The sequence below is a fragment of the Octopus bimaculoides genome, chromosome 2 (genome assembly GCF_046866305.1).
Source record: "Octopus bimaculoides isolate indiv1 chromosome 2, ASM4686630v1, whole genome shotgun sequence".
Taxonomy (NCBI): domain Eukaryota; kingdom Metazoa; phylum Mollusca; class Cephalopoda; order Octopoda; family Octopodidae; genus Octopus; species Octopus bimaculoides.
The window spans coordinates 178,065,506-178,080,958 of record NC_142929.1 but is presented as its reverse complement, the minus strand read 5'-3'; the positions used below and the strand labels follow the sequence as shown (position 1 = coordinate 178,080,958).

The following is a 15,453-nucleotide window of genomic DNA, read 5'->3' as shown; positions in this document are numbered from 1 at the left end:
TGACGTGTTCGTGATGATAACGATTGACTGTTGTGTTGGTGGCACTGTAGAGGTGATTTCAGACTGTTGTTGTACTGATGTTAAACCATTCACGGTGTAGCCCTAGTTTCGCTCTCATTACTCAGAACTATGGTACTCAAGTAGAGAGACAACCACCCAGATGTGCCCAGCAGTTAACGTTGGTGTTGTTTATAACAATCCTAGTTGTGTATACATATGATCAATGTCTTTCCAGCTGTGACCAATAAGACTTTTAGTATACCAGGGACTAAATTATCCGATTTATCTATCTTCGAAACAGTAGAGAGGCTTCTGTGAAAGATTTGTTAACGTTTTTTTATAATCAGTAGAAATTCTTTCGTAGATTCACAATATTGTAGGTCGTGTAGTGTAGCGATTAAAATTATTAGTGTTTGTTTACTTGATTTTTGTGGTATAATGAAGATAATTTGGTTAATAATGGCTGGAATCGTGAAAGGACCTTTCATCATTTATGTATATTTTATTTTATGCCCTTGTAAGAAGATAGTAAGTTTCAATAAAAAAAAAACAGGCCAAAATTCAATGCTGTTACAACTACTCCTTTCTTGCATTATTCCATTTTTTTCTCTTCTTCCGGTGTGAACAAAAATTAGAAGTCAATCGCCTAAATCTACAACATAAACAAAGACCAGGTGGTTCATTAATAAAGTAGGATGGCCTTATGTTTTACACTCTCGTACACACACACACACACACACACACACACACATATATATATATATATATATATATATATATATATATATATATATATATATATATATATATATAAAATTATGTGTACCTATTTATCAGCATGTGTCTTGATTTCAGAATAAATAAACAGGTATATTACTGGCGGTAAAAAAAATTATAATCATCTACAAATATAAGCATATACATATGTTTATTTGCATGGAACTCTTTGTGTGTGGGGGGGGGGGGTGATGAAAGCTATAATGCAGTCTATAAGATTTAGGAATTGCTCGCGTCTACGATTTCATTTTAGCAATTATCCACATGCATAGAATCAAGAAACTCGGAGTAGAGAAGAAACGGACCACCAGTTTCAAATTATTCAAAAACACATTCAACCTCTTCTACATGTATTGAGTAGCTTTTGTCCCGCTTGTATACCAACCGTATTTATTTTATATTTAAGTGCGCATGCACACCAGCACCCAAGTGTGTATGTATGTGCATGCAATATTTACGAAGTACATCAGAAATGCATTTCGAAGCAGGAATCACATTGATTGCTCCATAAGTTAAATTTAGGGTGATAAAACTTTAATATGTAAGAAATATACGAACGACATGAAATGCACGTCATTTATATACTTCAGATATTCTTTCATGTCGTCCACAAAGAAGCTACATGTAAGGTTGGTATTTGCGTCTAAGCCATTTAGATTTCCTGAATAAAAATGACAAAAGTTTCACTTAAACTATAGACTATATCACAAAGACTGCCTTCTTTAAACATTTCAGAAATACAGTATCCTATAAAGGATAAGCTGATCGCTTTCTGTATTGAGATTATGATTCAAGAGGAAACTAGATTGTCCATGGCTCTGATTAGGCATTCTCTGGTACTTCATCAAGTCATAAAGCTCCAGATTTCTTTATCACACACGAGTAAGGAACAAAGTCTAATGCATTCTTGTAATCCAACCGTACTGTAACAAGTAACTCCTATAACCCCATGCTATTGTTACTCAGCGCTGCCCCAAAGTACGTTTAATTTTATTTATTTATTTATTTATTTATTATTTTGTGGCGATATTTTTACTATCACGGTGATCCTGAAGGGATAGGTTCAGACAGCATGTATACGTCTTATACATTAAATTTTGATGTGCAAACGGTCAATGACTTTTTGCTATGTAAGCGGCTTATCTGCGATAAGAACAACCTGGTTTAGAACTCAGTATTTATATGCCTCAGAACGAAACGTTAGCCGAGTACAGAGAGGTAATAAGAAATTAAGCTGACAACGAAGTAAACGATTATCTTATGAACTTCATTAGCTTACAGCTGTTTCTTCTATAAGATGCAGTAGATTCATAGTGGAGTGCCTGAGCATCACCTTATAGCGTCATCGGAGCCTCGAACCACTTCGTGTTTGAGGCTTCGATGAAGATATAAGGTGATACTCAGGCACTCAACTATGAATCCACTGTATCTTATAGCAGTAAGAGCAATAAGCTAGTGAGGTTCCTAAGAGATTTGTTTACTCCTTTGTCATTTCAATTTCGTATATATGGAATCAAATTTATTCCCATCAATGCCAGCATGTTTTGTAAATATTATGTCTCCATTGAAAGTTAGAGAAGTCATTAAGACATCCCAATAGACAGGTTAGATGTTTTAGCATATTTACATAAAAGTTATCCAAGGGTCAAGTTCTCCTTTGTTCTTTTATTATTTTAAAGTTTTTATATCACAGTCACAAGTGTATCCCAATTGATACTGTATACTTTTAGCGTAATGCAAGTGCGATACATCGGATTCATTCTGAACCACACTGCTGATAGAAACGTTTTCTTACCATAGATTTTTCACCAGAATGAATCAGTAGAATCCTAAGATAATGCTCACTATGATTATTAATGATCGTTCCATATCTCTCTAAATTTTTGATGATTTTGAATGAATTTCTTATTAATCTTACTTTCAACTACTTACTTTTAATATCGAAGTTTCTCATTGATGATTTTTAACTACTGTTTCGAAATGACCAAATTATAATCAGCAGTACTTCTTACAATCACCAAATATTGTTTGTTTTATTTTCACTTTTTGTTGATTGGGTGCTTGCATGCGTTAAATATCACCTCACAACTAATAATCTACTGTAGAATTTATTTTCTTTCACTATCTCACTATCTGTGGTCTAACTGATGAAGTGAAAACAAGTGTATCCTTTTTACATAATTTTATCTCATAGAAATATAATAGTATTCTGGAAGGCGGTCAGCTGGCAGAAACGTTAGCACGCTGGGCGGAAGGCTTAGCGGTATTTCGTCTGCCGCTACGTTCTGAGCTCAAATTCCGCCGAGGTCGAATTTGCCTTTCATCCTTTCGGGGTCGATAAATTAAGTACCAGTTACGCACTGGAGTCGATGTAATCGACTTAATCCTTTTGTCTGTCCTTGTTTGTCCTCTCTATGTTTAGCCCCTTGTGGGCAATTAAGAAATAAGAAATATAATAGTATTCTGGGTGAAGGAAAATATCTGCATTGATTATTTCATTTTGATACGTATACCTTAATTGATTTTCGTTCATTTCACATGTATATGTTACTATTGTTATAGTCTTTGATAATGTATGTACGTGTGCGTATGTATGCGTTTTGTGTAGTTTATTAAGACAAGGATGTGTATTATGGGTATGTACACATACTTACGCGGAAACGCTGGGTCAAGTGACATGGCATTCAATATTATTCCAATGCTCTCAACCTTTTCGTGCCAAGCTAAAATCCAGAAAGGGTAAATCTCCGCTGTCTAAAATCTGAATGTTGTAAGAGGTGTCATGTTACGTCTTACATGCACACTTGGGCAGCATGCAATCACATATATGGATGTACTGCTGCTGGACACTTTTGGGCGATGATGCTGATTATAATTAGGGGCAGAGGTAATGATAATGATGATCGCGATTATAATGGTCATAGTGTCAAGGACAACCAATATAATGGTAAACATGTGAAGGTGGACAGTGATAATGACCACAACGATGGGGGTGGCGGTTATAATGATTATAAGAAGGATGAAAATTTTGGCACAAATGATAATGATGACGATGATGATGAAGAGCAGGTAGTAGGAGTGTAGTGATGGTAATGGTGGTAGTAAAGTTGGCGATGGTATAAGATTGATGATGGTGATGATGCTGATGCTTGTAAGACAGATAATGGAAGTGAGAGTTTTGTTATGACTGTTCTTGGTGTTATTGTTAAAGATGTTAATGAACATGTGGCAATGGTAATGAGAAAAGTTTTTTTTTTTTTATCAGTTCGTGAACGCTGTGTTGACATTGGTGGTAGTGGGATGGTCGTCGTTGATGTCATCATTAATCTGTTTATCAATCCAGCCATCATCAAACAGGTCTATGACCTTCAAGAAGGAAAGTAAACGACAACGCCTCGCCAAAGATTTATCTTTCTGTACTTCCATCCATCCTAGATTCATATTCTTCATTCTATATGTAATAGTTATGAGTTATTGGATGCAGTATAGACGTAAGTACATTCTTCACTATCCAAAACAGCCGCACTAAAAGATAAGGTGGATGCGACCAGAATCTCCTTTCCACTTATTATTAGTGGCCTATATCCTGGTACAGGGATTTAGCCGATTAATTTAGTAATGCGGCTGCTACTTCATGTGTGTACGGGCGCGTGTATTATATATGTGTGCACCGAGTTAAGGAGATAGCTTGTTTCGAGATAGGGTTATTAATTGTACCGGAAGGTGGGAGTTGGATGAAAACGCAGATGATAACGAGAATTGCGAGAGTGTGCCGCGTTAAGCAACTGTGCCCTTTCCATCTTCAACTTGCATCTCATTTTTTTTTTTACTTTTGTTTTGTATCATAGGCGAGTATAGTTTTGTCTTGCATGCATTTTCTCATGATGCGAAGAACAGTTTTATGTTCTTTGCAGTCTATTACGGAGAATCTTAGGGAAAAAGAAAACGCTGGGCCTATTGTTTTGGTACTTTACATTATCTTGTGATCTTAGAAATATTCAGCTATTCAGAATTTTGTGTTGTTTCATGGCGGTGTTAAATATTTTGTGCATAAGTAGATAGCAGAGATGGAATAGATAAGCTTTGTTTATGTCGATGGAAGTTAGGAAGAAGCTGCCATATTACTTGAGTGCAATGATCTGAGTTGGAGAGAAGTGTTTCTGTGATAGTACTGTCAAAGGAGACTTTCTAGGATTTTTTGATGTTGTGACCTTTTATTGAGTTTTAGAACTGGAGTTTTATTCCTAGCTTCCTTATTCTGAGGAGATGGCTGTTTTGATAAATGCTGATAAATGTAATAATTGCTTCAAACCTTATTGTCAAGCTCTACGGTCTTTGAGTTCTGGTGCTCCCAATAGCTTCAATGGTGTTTGTTATAAAGAAGTTGTTTAGACGGAAAGTATGTATCTTGCTTTGAATATGCCTCTCTTCTTTGTCTGATTTTTGATAGTTGACTTTGGAAAAATATTTATGAAGGTCAATTGCTTATCGATGGAATGTGAATATTAAAAGTTCTTTTTTTTTTATATATGTATGTGAAATGGCTTGTAACGTTACTGTTACCGGGGTTGCTGATGCCAATCATATAATATTTTACTGCTTGGGTATGCCACAAAAATTGTTTGTATGTTATTTTATTTATATATATATTTTTTTTTTGCATTTTTTTAGTTTATTTTCCTTATCTGTTTCACTCTTATTTGTTACGTATGGTCTTGAAATGTGTCTTATGTTCTAACAAGCAAGCAATTTCGAATTTACAACTGAGCTTGCATGTTTTATATTGCCTTATATGATAAGTTTAATGGTTGTGCCTGCAGTTATTTCGTCCGATCCATTTATAGCAACGTTTATGTTGGTGGTTGCGGCAGTGTTGTAATCAACAAACTTCGATCTTGTTTCCTAGTGGAAATAATGCAACTTGGTTTTTTGTAAAGTCTGTATGTGTTTTGTTTGTTACCATGTTGTAGCGGCTCGGTATGTGGGGTAGAGTCTTGTTTAAGAGTTGATGTTATTGTTTAAACTAAACAATTGTATTTCCTTCGTGTCGAAAACTGTTTCTTCCCAATGACGTAGTTGTGATAGTGCAATGGTGTGATCATAAGTGGTAGAAATATATTTAATGTCTTCTGTGGTCTTGCTTTTAATTTAAAATCCATGCTCTTCTATAGTCATCGTACTCGACACTTTAACGCACGTGTATCGATTGCAGTGAACTGTGTTTTGGTTGCAACATAGGATAAACGGGATATCAGTCTATGTGAATGATGATCAAATTTCTTACTAAGGTGATTCTTTTTCTTTGGACCTCTATTACACATAAACACACACACACACACACACACACACACACACACACACACACACACACACACACACACACACACGCACGCACGCACGCACGCACGCAAACATTAAAGTATGTGTCGTACAGGAACGTTGATTTCAAATTTCTTTTGTCTAACATTAGACAGTGTCTCAACCTTTTTGGCACAAACCCTCCTGAGACCAACTCTGATTCTATGAATCAAACTTTCTGGCCTAAAGTGACCTGGGCTCTTTGCAGTTTCTTTCACACAGGCTGATTGTGTTCAAATTTCCCATACTGATGTTGTTTTACATGTTAATGACGAAAATCATTCATTTTCACGCAAATCAATAATAAAAAAAAAAGTTATAAACATTTTAAAATTGGAAATTTTAGCCAATCAGGAGTCTCAGCATAACGAATGTAACAATTTTCATATCTTAATGATAAGAAAGTAAAATCTTTACGAAACTTTGAAAGACGTTATGTCAGATATATATATATATATATATATATATATATATATATATATATATATAAATTTGATGAAAGAAAACTATTATGAAAACCCTTTTAAGCATGTAAAATATTAATGAGATAAAATGAAAATGCTATTGCTTTTAAATATGGAAGCTAAAATGTAGTGAAATGTCCAAAATGAAAGAAAGAATTCAAGTAAATCACAACGAAATTCTGCTACGCACTCAGTGTTTTGCAAAAGGTCGCAAGTCATACTTGCACCCTAACTCTGGCCTTAATCCTTGTTTTAACCCTAGTCCTACGGTCTGCACTGGTTCAAACACCTAAAAACGAAAAGCAGACAAGTGAGTACTGTTGTTATAGAGACAAACAAACGCGACTTCCGGCATCTTGATTATGGAGTCTTCCTATTGGCTAAGTTTTCAAAATATAAATTATTTGCCGTATTTATTATTAATTTGTAGCAAAAAAAAAGAATGGAATTTTCGTAATTAGCATGTAAAATTAGCTCGGCGTAGAAAATTTGGACAAAATCATACAGTGCAAACAAAACCGCAGAGATTCGTGATCTAAATTGACATTCCATCAAAGTTTCATATTAAATAATGGTTCGAGCACCAGCTTAATAATGCCAATGATATTTTATTAACATTGTCGATATTTTCAAAATTAACTGATAAAAAGACAGTGCAACGGAAATATTCTTGTTGAAATTGTCATTACGCTTCCCTATGTTGAATCTGTGTCATTTGATCAGCATTTCAATCGGAGCCATTCCGTCTTTTCTCATAAACGTTTAGTATTGACTGTCAGAGAAAAGAGTGTTACTAACACAGTAGAGATTAATATTTTATTTTGGTCAAGTCAACCTCTTGCTACTCTGAGTTTCACCGATACATACGCATGATGTGTGTGAGAGCATGAAAGTGTATGTCAAAGAGAGAGAAACTGTGCGTAAAAGTTTGTACGTGTGTGTATTCAAGCATGTCGATCATAAAGCTGTGAGAGTGCATGAAAATATACAAAGGACCCGAAAAACAAGAGAAATGAATGAGAAAGAGAGCGATCGGAACTACAATATAAAATAATGTAAAGGAATACCAGAAAATTGAGATGAGAGTGAGAGAGAATGGGTAGAAGATTAGATGAGGTAGATGTTGTTGTTGTTGTTGGCACTCCGTCGCTTACGACGTCGAGGGTTCCAATTGATCCGATCAACGGAACAGCCTGCTCGTGAAATTAACGTGCAAGTGGCCGAGCACTCCACAGACACGTGTACCCTTAACGTAGTTCTCGGGGATATTCAGCGTGACACAGTGTGACAAGGCTGACCCTTTGAATTACAGGTACAACAGAAACAGGAAGTAAGAGTGAGAGAAAGTTGTGGTGAAAGAGTACAGCAGGGTTCGCCACCATCCCCTGCCGGAGCCTCGTGGAGCTTTTAGGTGTTTTCGCTCAATAAACACTCACAGCGCCCGGTCTGGTAATCGAAACCGCGATCCTATGACCGCGAGTCCGCTGCCCTAACCACTGGGCCATTGCACCTCCATGGATGAGATAGATAGATAGATAGATAGATAGATAGATAGATAGATAGATAGATAGATAGATAGATAGATAGATAGATAACAGAAGGATAGGATAGGAGAAAATGGCGGAAAACAGTGTGTAGAGAAATAACGGGATGGACATTCAGAGAAAGAGACTAGAAAAGGAAAAAGAATAGGAGAATTACGGAGAGTTAATCGGTGATAATCAAGAGAAAGAAACGGTGTGAGGCAAAAATGAGAGAGAGAGACAATGATAATCAAGCAGAGAATTGGAGAGAAGAGAAAGAAAGGTTAGAGAAGAACAGAAAAAAGAGAGAGGAGGGAAAAGAGAGATGGAAACGAGATAGAAACAGTTATAAACGAATACTGGAAAGGAACACTGAAGGACTCAGAGAGAGAGAGAGAGAGAGAGAGAGAGAGAGAGAGAGAGAGAGAGAGAGAGAGACAGAGAGAAAGAGAGAGAAAGAAAGAGAGAGAGAGAGAGAAAGAGAGAGAAAGAGAAAGAGAGAGAGAAAGGCAGACAGTAAAACAACGATGAGTAAAACAAAAAGGAAAATTGTACGTATGAAAAGAAGAGTAATGGTGAGACAAAAAAAAAGAAATCCCAGAAATTATGTCAGGTACCGATACATTGAGATATTTTGATTACTTTTCCTTCAGAGCTCCTTCTCACTTTCTCTCTCTCCCTGTCTCTCTCTCCCTTCTCTCTCTCTCTCTCTCTCCCCTTCTCTCTCTCTCTCTCTCTCTCTCTCTATATATATATATATATATGTGTGTGTGTGTGTGTGTGTGTGCGTGCGTGTGCGTGCGTGTATACGTGCGTGTGTGTGTGAGTATATGTGCATGTGTATATGCATATATATATATGTGTGTGTGTGCGCGCATGTGTATGCGTGTATGCATATTGTGCCTGCGTGCATATATTGTGTGCGCGCACATATATGTATATATATATATATATATATATATATATATATATATATATATATATATATATATATATATATATATACATATATTGTGTGTGTCCGTGTATATATATATTGTGTGTATGTATATATATATTTGTGTATGTATATATATATTTGTGTATGTATATATATATATATATATATATATATATATATATATATATATATATATATATATATATATATATATATATATATATATACATACACACACATACATATATATAAGATTTTAGGAATTTTGAGAACTGAACTAGCAGTTTCAAAAATAACCTCTTTAACAGGAATAACAACATATAAACAGCGAACAACAACTTTATATATAACACAAAGACTAATGGGGAAACAAAATGCAAAAATACTTTGCATAATGTTTATTAGGTTGCGATGGAAAGAGAGAGAAAGGATAAAAGAAAAGAAAAACAGGAAAGAGAAACGGAATGGGTGGAAGGCAGGGAGGGTGGTAGCAGTGTAAAAGAAATGAAGTAAAGCAGAGAGGAAAAAGGAAAGGAAAGACAGGTCTAGATGGGGGAGAGAAGGGTGAATAACGAAGTAGTTTCAAGGGAATAAAGGCCGAAGTCTCCTGACTATTTGAGAAACTGTGGGAGGAGGGAATGCACAAATTGGCGGCAAAATTATCAATATTGAGTAAAAGTACTACCATTATCATTATACGATCATCGCGATCATCAATATTTTCACTTACCGTCTATAACTGTATGATGCAACTATATTTTCTCGATCGAAAAGATATAACTTCCAAAATAGACACCGAAATTTCCGAAAACAAACTTTGAACCAGGGCAAAATATAATACAGATAACAGGAAATACCGCCATTATCTTCCTCAAACTAGCTTAGTTTTAGATTGTATCTCTAGGATATTTTTTCACATTTATGGATAGCATATCATATTACAACAGCGATGGAAGTATCAGGCTACCAATGAAGGTCTTATATGGTTGGTCAACCTGCTGGGAGCAGTAGTAGTCCCAATTTCCCCTTCTATTATATGAGTCGTCTTAAACAAGAATAGATCTAGAAACCCGTTTCCAGAAATGAATACCGATTGGTAATGATTGGAATACTTCTTATTCGTAAATATGTTGGTCAGGGCTGACCTAGGGCTATACAACAACAGCAACTAAAACAACTGGCATTCAAAACTCCAAATATTATCTTTTACCCAAAGCACTCATTCACAAAACAGCTGAAACAATACGATATATAACATTCACATTGCAACTACACGAAAAAAAAAACAAAGCTACAACTCTAATTCAGGACCCTGCGACTTAAGAATCAACGCGTCTTTGATTTTAATCTGTTCACCCGAGGCTCAACAATACCAGCACTTTAACACGCCATGAAGTATTGTTATTAGAGAAGATCTCAGTACATTCAACATATCCTGGCATAAAATCTCTGCAAAAGGAAACACAAAAACCACCAATATATTTCACCGAGGTAACTTCAATAATTCCGTTCTGCACATTTCTTTCTGCTTCCTAAAACAAGCCATCACAACCACAAAAAAAAATCAATAAAACCAACAGAGCAGCCTCTACGTGGTCATGTGACCTACTGAAATAGCAACCAAATCTCTAACTCCTCATATTGTAGTCTTTCAAAACTAAAATTTCATATTAAACGATGAAGTCCTAGATATATACAAAAATAGCAACATCACCAAACGATTCCGTAACGCTCCTTTGCGCACTTGTTCATCAGCATTGCAACGTATTCGTGAACAAGGTAAAATTACATTTATAAACTTCAAAACAAGTTTGGTAAAGCCCCTTCTACTGAGAGACAGAATCATAATTGACTGATTTCAAATCTACCACAATCACCAATAGATATGTCTGCACATAGAGTCAATAAAATATTGTTATTGCAGGTTTTGTTCTGGCATCCTTTAAAGCAATAAATATCTGCAACAATAACAAAAATAACTAACAGGATATATATAAAAAGTTACCGAGACAACCTCAAATATAAGTTCTAAACGACACACAACTGAAATAAAACCCAGTATCAAGTAAATAAGAGAAAATAAACCAAAGAAAAGCAGTAAACTAGCAAGTATTTGTACTCAACGTGTTAAAAAACGCAAACAGTAAAACACTGAAATAAACTAGTCACCAAGGACAACAATTCTAGCTGTGTCCACACATTACATGTACTTAGATAATAACTTTAATATAACCACACGCTAACTTCTGTATTAAATATCCTTTTTCCCAAATCAGTCGCCAGAGATCACATTTTTTATTACCGTTCTTGTAAGGACGCAATCAGTCATTTATCTTCGTTTTGATGTTGTAATTGGAGGCGTTTAAGTTAATTACCAGAGATAATTGGATAATTTCGTCATATTTTTCTTTTTTATGCGTGAAAAAGAGAAATAATGATTGTAATACCTCTATTTAAACATTCAGTCGATCCTGCCTATGTAGCGTATGAGTAATATACTTGAGTATTTTGGTGGGGGTACGTCTGCTTCATATATGGTGGCTTATACATGCACACTTGACCCTAGTTTTAAGGGGGAAAAGTATAGGATATAATATTCTTTATGATGGTGCATCTGCAACTTATTGTGCCAACTGGATAATTTTCTACATCTACAGACATTGGATAAGCGTTTATCAACTAAAGCTTCTGAAGAATTATATCCTATAATTCTGCGATTCTTACTTAGGCCGATTTTTTATGTAGGCACACAAACAAATGTTAGCTGAATTGGTCATGCAAAACAGAGACCAATACATATGAAGCTGAAGTTAATTCAACAATGCTAAAACTTCATATCACTTAGAATACTTGATATTCATATGATCAAATAAAAATTCATGAAAGATTTTCAAATCATACTTCTGCATGCAAAAAAAAACAACATTGAAAAGTGGAATGTAGGAAAACTCTACATCTCGTCATTGGAGCTAAACGCGTCAAATTATATTAAAATATTATGAAAATGGCAGGAATGCATGTGGTCTATGCATAGAAGAAAAAAATACCTTAAATTATAACTTCAACCACACTAAATCCACGACATTCGAAAAATACCGACATGAAGATAAATTCATTTTACGGAAATGGACAAAGATGCTTTGAATTAGTGTGTGTGTGTGTGTGTGTGTGTGTGTGTGTGTGTGTGTGTGTGTGTGTGTGTGTGTGTGTGTGTGTGTGCCTCGATGTGAGTGGGAGGTGTATGTATACAAAGAAGCAGTATCTGTACACACATTTTTACTGCATTTATCCAACCTCATAATCTTATTAAAATTATATAATCTTCCTATCACACTAACAACATGCATTATTTTCTTTCCGAGCTATAATTTCAAAATGTTTTTTAAATAGTTTAATTTCAATTTGAGGATTTAACAGGATCCGATTCATAAGGGGCACAACCCCCTTTAATTAATATATGGTTACATCCCTTGATTATATCATCTTTTACTTGTTTCAGGCATATGGACTGCGGCCATGCTGAAGCACCGCCTTGAAACGTTTAGTCAAACAAATCGACCCCCAGAACTTCTAAGTTTCGAACAAATTCTATCAGTTTCTTTTTTCCAAACAGCTAAGTTATGGTAACTTTCAAAAAATGAAGGTTTCAGCGGTAGGGGAATAAGCACATTCATCCTTATCAGACCGGCTTCCGCACAGTCTCTGCCGAGCAAATTCACTCACACAGCATTGGTCGGTCTAGAGCTATGGTAGAAGACATTTGCCCAAGATAATGCGCAACTCAAAAGTATGCTTTCATTTTTTTTTTTTTTTTTTTTTGGCCCCACCACCTTTTCTTCAAGAATATTTCCAGAACTCTAGGTGGAAGTGTTTTAAAATTCCTGTTTGTGTTTAATGGCACACCAGAAAGACTCCTTAAGTTGTTTTTGAGTGCATGATTTCAATAATAGATATTCGCTTCAAACCCGGATATTATATAACGTTGAGTTTATTCGGTGTATTTAGACGAGATTTGAAATACACAAACACGTATATACATTACACGCGCGCACACACACACACGTACGCACGCGCGTGTGTGTGCGTTTGCAGTGTCTAATAACGGAACATATAATGATTTAATTAAAACTACATATGATCTTTTATGTTCCAAAAAGATGCACCTGGGAAGGGAGTTCAGGATACATACATATTTTCCCAAGACAGGTTTATTAGCTATAATATCCATATCGTAAAATAAGTAAGAGGAGAAAATTGCTTATTCAAAATCTCGTTTCTTTAAATTTGCTTCCACAGATATAATAAATGACATTTCATCAGAAGACTTAAATATTTGTAGAGAAATGGATATAGTTAATTGCAACCATATCAAACTAGAAACCGTTAAATATTACATATCTAAAACTCCGGATACCAGTTAGGTATTACGATTCTCCGAATATAAGCCTCTACCCTCATAAAGTCAAGAGTAAATGTTTCAGGGCGATGATACTTGACTAAGAATTTGCCAAAAGAAAGCAATTTGACTAAACTTAGCGTGTCAGTTATTCAGGTTACCGTTAATAATACGTCATGGTGGCCGTTGTTAGCATGAAGTATAGAGATATAACTGCGGTCACACCTGAAGAATGGAGGAGAAAGTAGCGTCAGTCATCTTGATCAAACATGTTTCCATAAATACTAAATCTATGTTGCTGTCAACAAATTTATGTGATAATGTATTTATTAAACATTCTTCGCTCTTATATATATTGAGTATTCTAATTTGCTGAACCTGTTAAGATACGAACAGCGCGCGCGTGCTCTCAGCACCGTATGCCTGAGAAGTCATCTTAAGGCGAATACCACAGTATTAATAATACACCCACGTTAAGCATGATGTAAAGAGTGTCGTTCGGTGTTAATACAGCTTCTGTTGATAACATCTAATTTTTGATAAGCCTGCGAGTTATGTGCGACACCGGTGGCTGAAAAGTCACTGTTATTGTATGTGCCATTGGGAATGAGATTTGGCTGGTTCACAAAGGCAAGACTACACCCAGATTGTTACATGGCTCTGATGACTGGAAAGTGCACATGGATTTTAATAGCGCGCTCTATTTCCTACCCGTATTGTAATAATGATACAATAACCTAACATAATAGCATGGACTGAGTTGATGGGTCCCTTCATAGGTAAAACGGAGGGGGCAGATTAAAGAAACCAAAATATAAAAGACTGTAGGAATCGTGTTTAGAAGGAAACTAACAGTACAGATAGAATATGCTAGATTTGTGACAAAATCCACTATATACGCTCATTTGTCAGTAGATTGCAATCTCTCTTGATTTTGTGTGTCCTGATCGTAAAGTGCTTCAAATTTTCCGGTATTAAAAATGCATTTTATCTTGAGCTTGCTTGCATTTTGCATTTAAATCTTTTTAAAGGCTAATGAAATCATTGGTTTTCTTGACTGGCTTAGATATTTTTTGTATTATTAGCATATCTAGTAAGAATAATTGATTACATAGATGAGGGGTATGTTTGAAAGACGTCACCCGCAATTAATGTTTCCTTTGAAAGAGCATTATCGTCTGTAATTACCTGACTTTTATCGCTTAAAAAGTCAAGCAGCCATTTTTTTTTAGTTTTTCAACTCTGCTGATATTCTGCAATTTGTTTCATATCATTTCGTGATTAACTTTAACGAGACCTTCACAAAGTTGAGAAACATTACACCCACATTTAAATGGTTGAGCAACTACTTTGGCATCTACACGTAAGCTTGTTATTAGCCACATGAGATAGTTTCTTCCCGAACGGAACACGTGTTGAATGACACTTAGCAAGTCCCTTCCCTCTAAGAATGTGATACTTTTTCTTCTAATAAATCGTTTTGTGGACCTTTGCAGATATGTGAAATCAGAACTGCAGCCCTATTTTTTTAGCATTGTGCGTGTTCATGGATGCCTTGTTTTAACTTTTGGAGAAGTTATCCTCGTAGAAGCTTTGGAAATGTAACTTAAGTGGTTTTACTAAAGCCTCTTTACATATTTTAAGATGTAAAGAGGCTTTAATTTCATTTATAACTGATAATATACTTTCCCCACTGCCTCTCTATAATCGACGGTAGGCGTTTCTCTTTCTAATTTAGTAGTGTAAACGAATTCATCTGACTTATTTGTTTAAACACTTCTCACTTCTACTATCAGTATCACACTAGCCCTTTCGGAATATGAGATCAATGAACTTTTTCTTTGGAACAATGTACTGAATGAAACCATCTACTGAAATTGATGCTTTGCAAATCTGTAGAAAGCTTTAGGGCTTATTTTATATTTTCTACAGTTCTGGTTTCTTTCAATCTTTTCTCTGAATTCTTTAATTTTGTTACCAACATTTAAGAATATC

At 35.3% G+C, this 15,453-nt stretch overlaps 1 protein-coding gene across 9 annotated transcripts in view; it reads left to right on the top strand.

Moving 5' to 3' along the window:
- The window catches only part of LOC106882686 (vitamin D3 receptor), an 886,520-nt gene that overhangs the window by 191,790 nt on the left and 679,277 nt on the right, over positions 1-15,453 (top strand). Inside the window, exon 3 of one of the 9 annotated variants that reach the window (XM_089348107.1) lies at positions 4,043-4,268. The exons of the other annotated variants lie outside the window; for them this stretch is intronic. The gene's annotated coding sequence lies outside the window, so the exon portion shown is untranslated. The remainder of the gene's footprint in view (positions 1-4,042; positions 4,269-15,453) is intronic. 9 annotated transcript variants of the gene reach the window in all.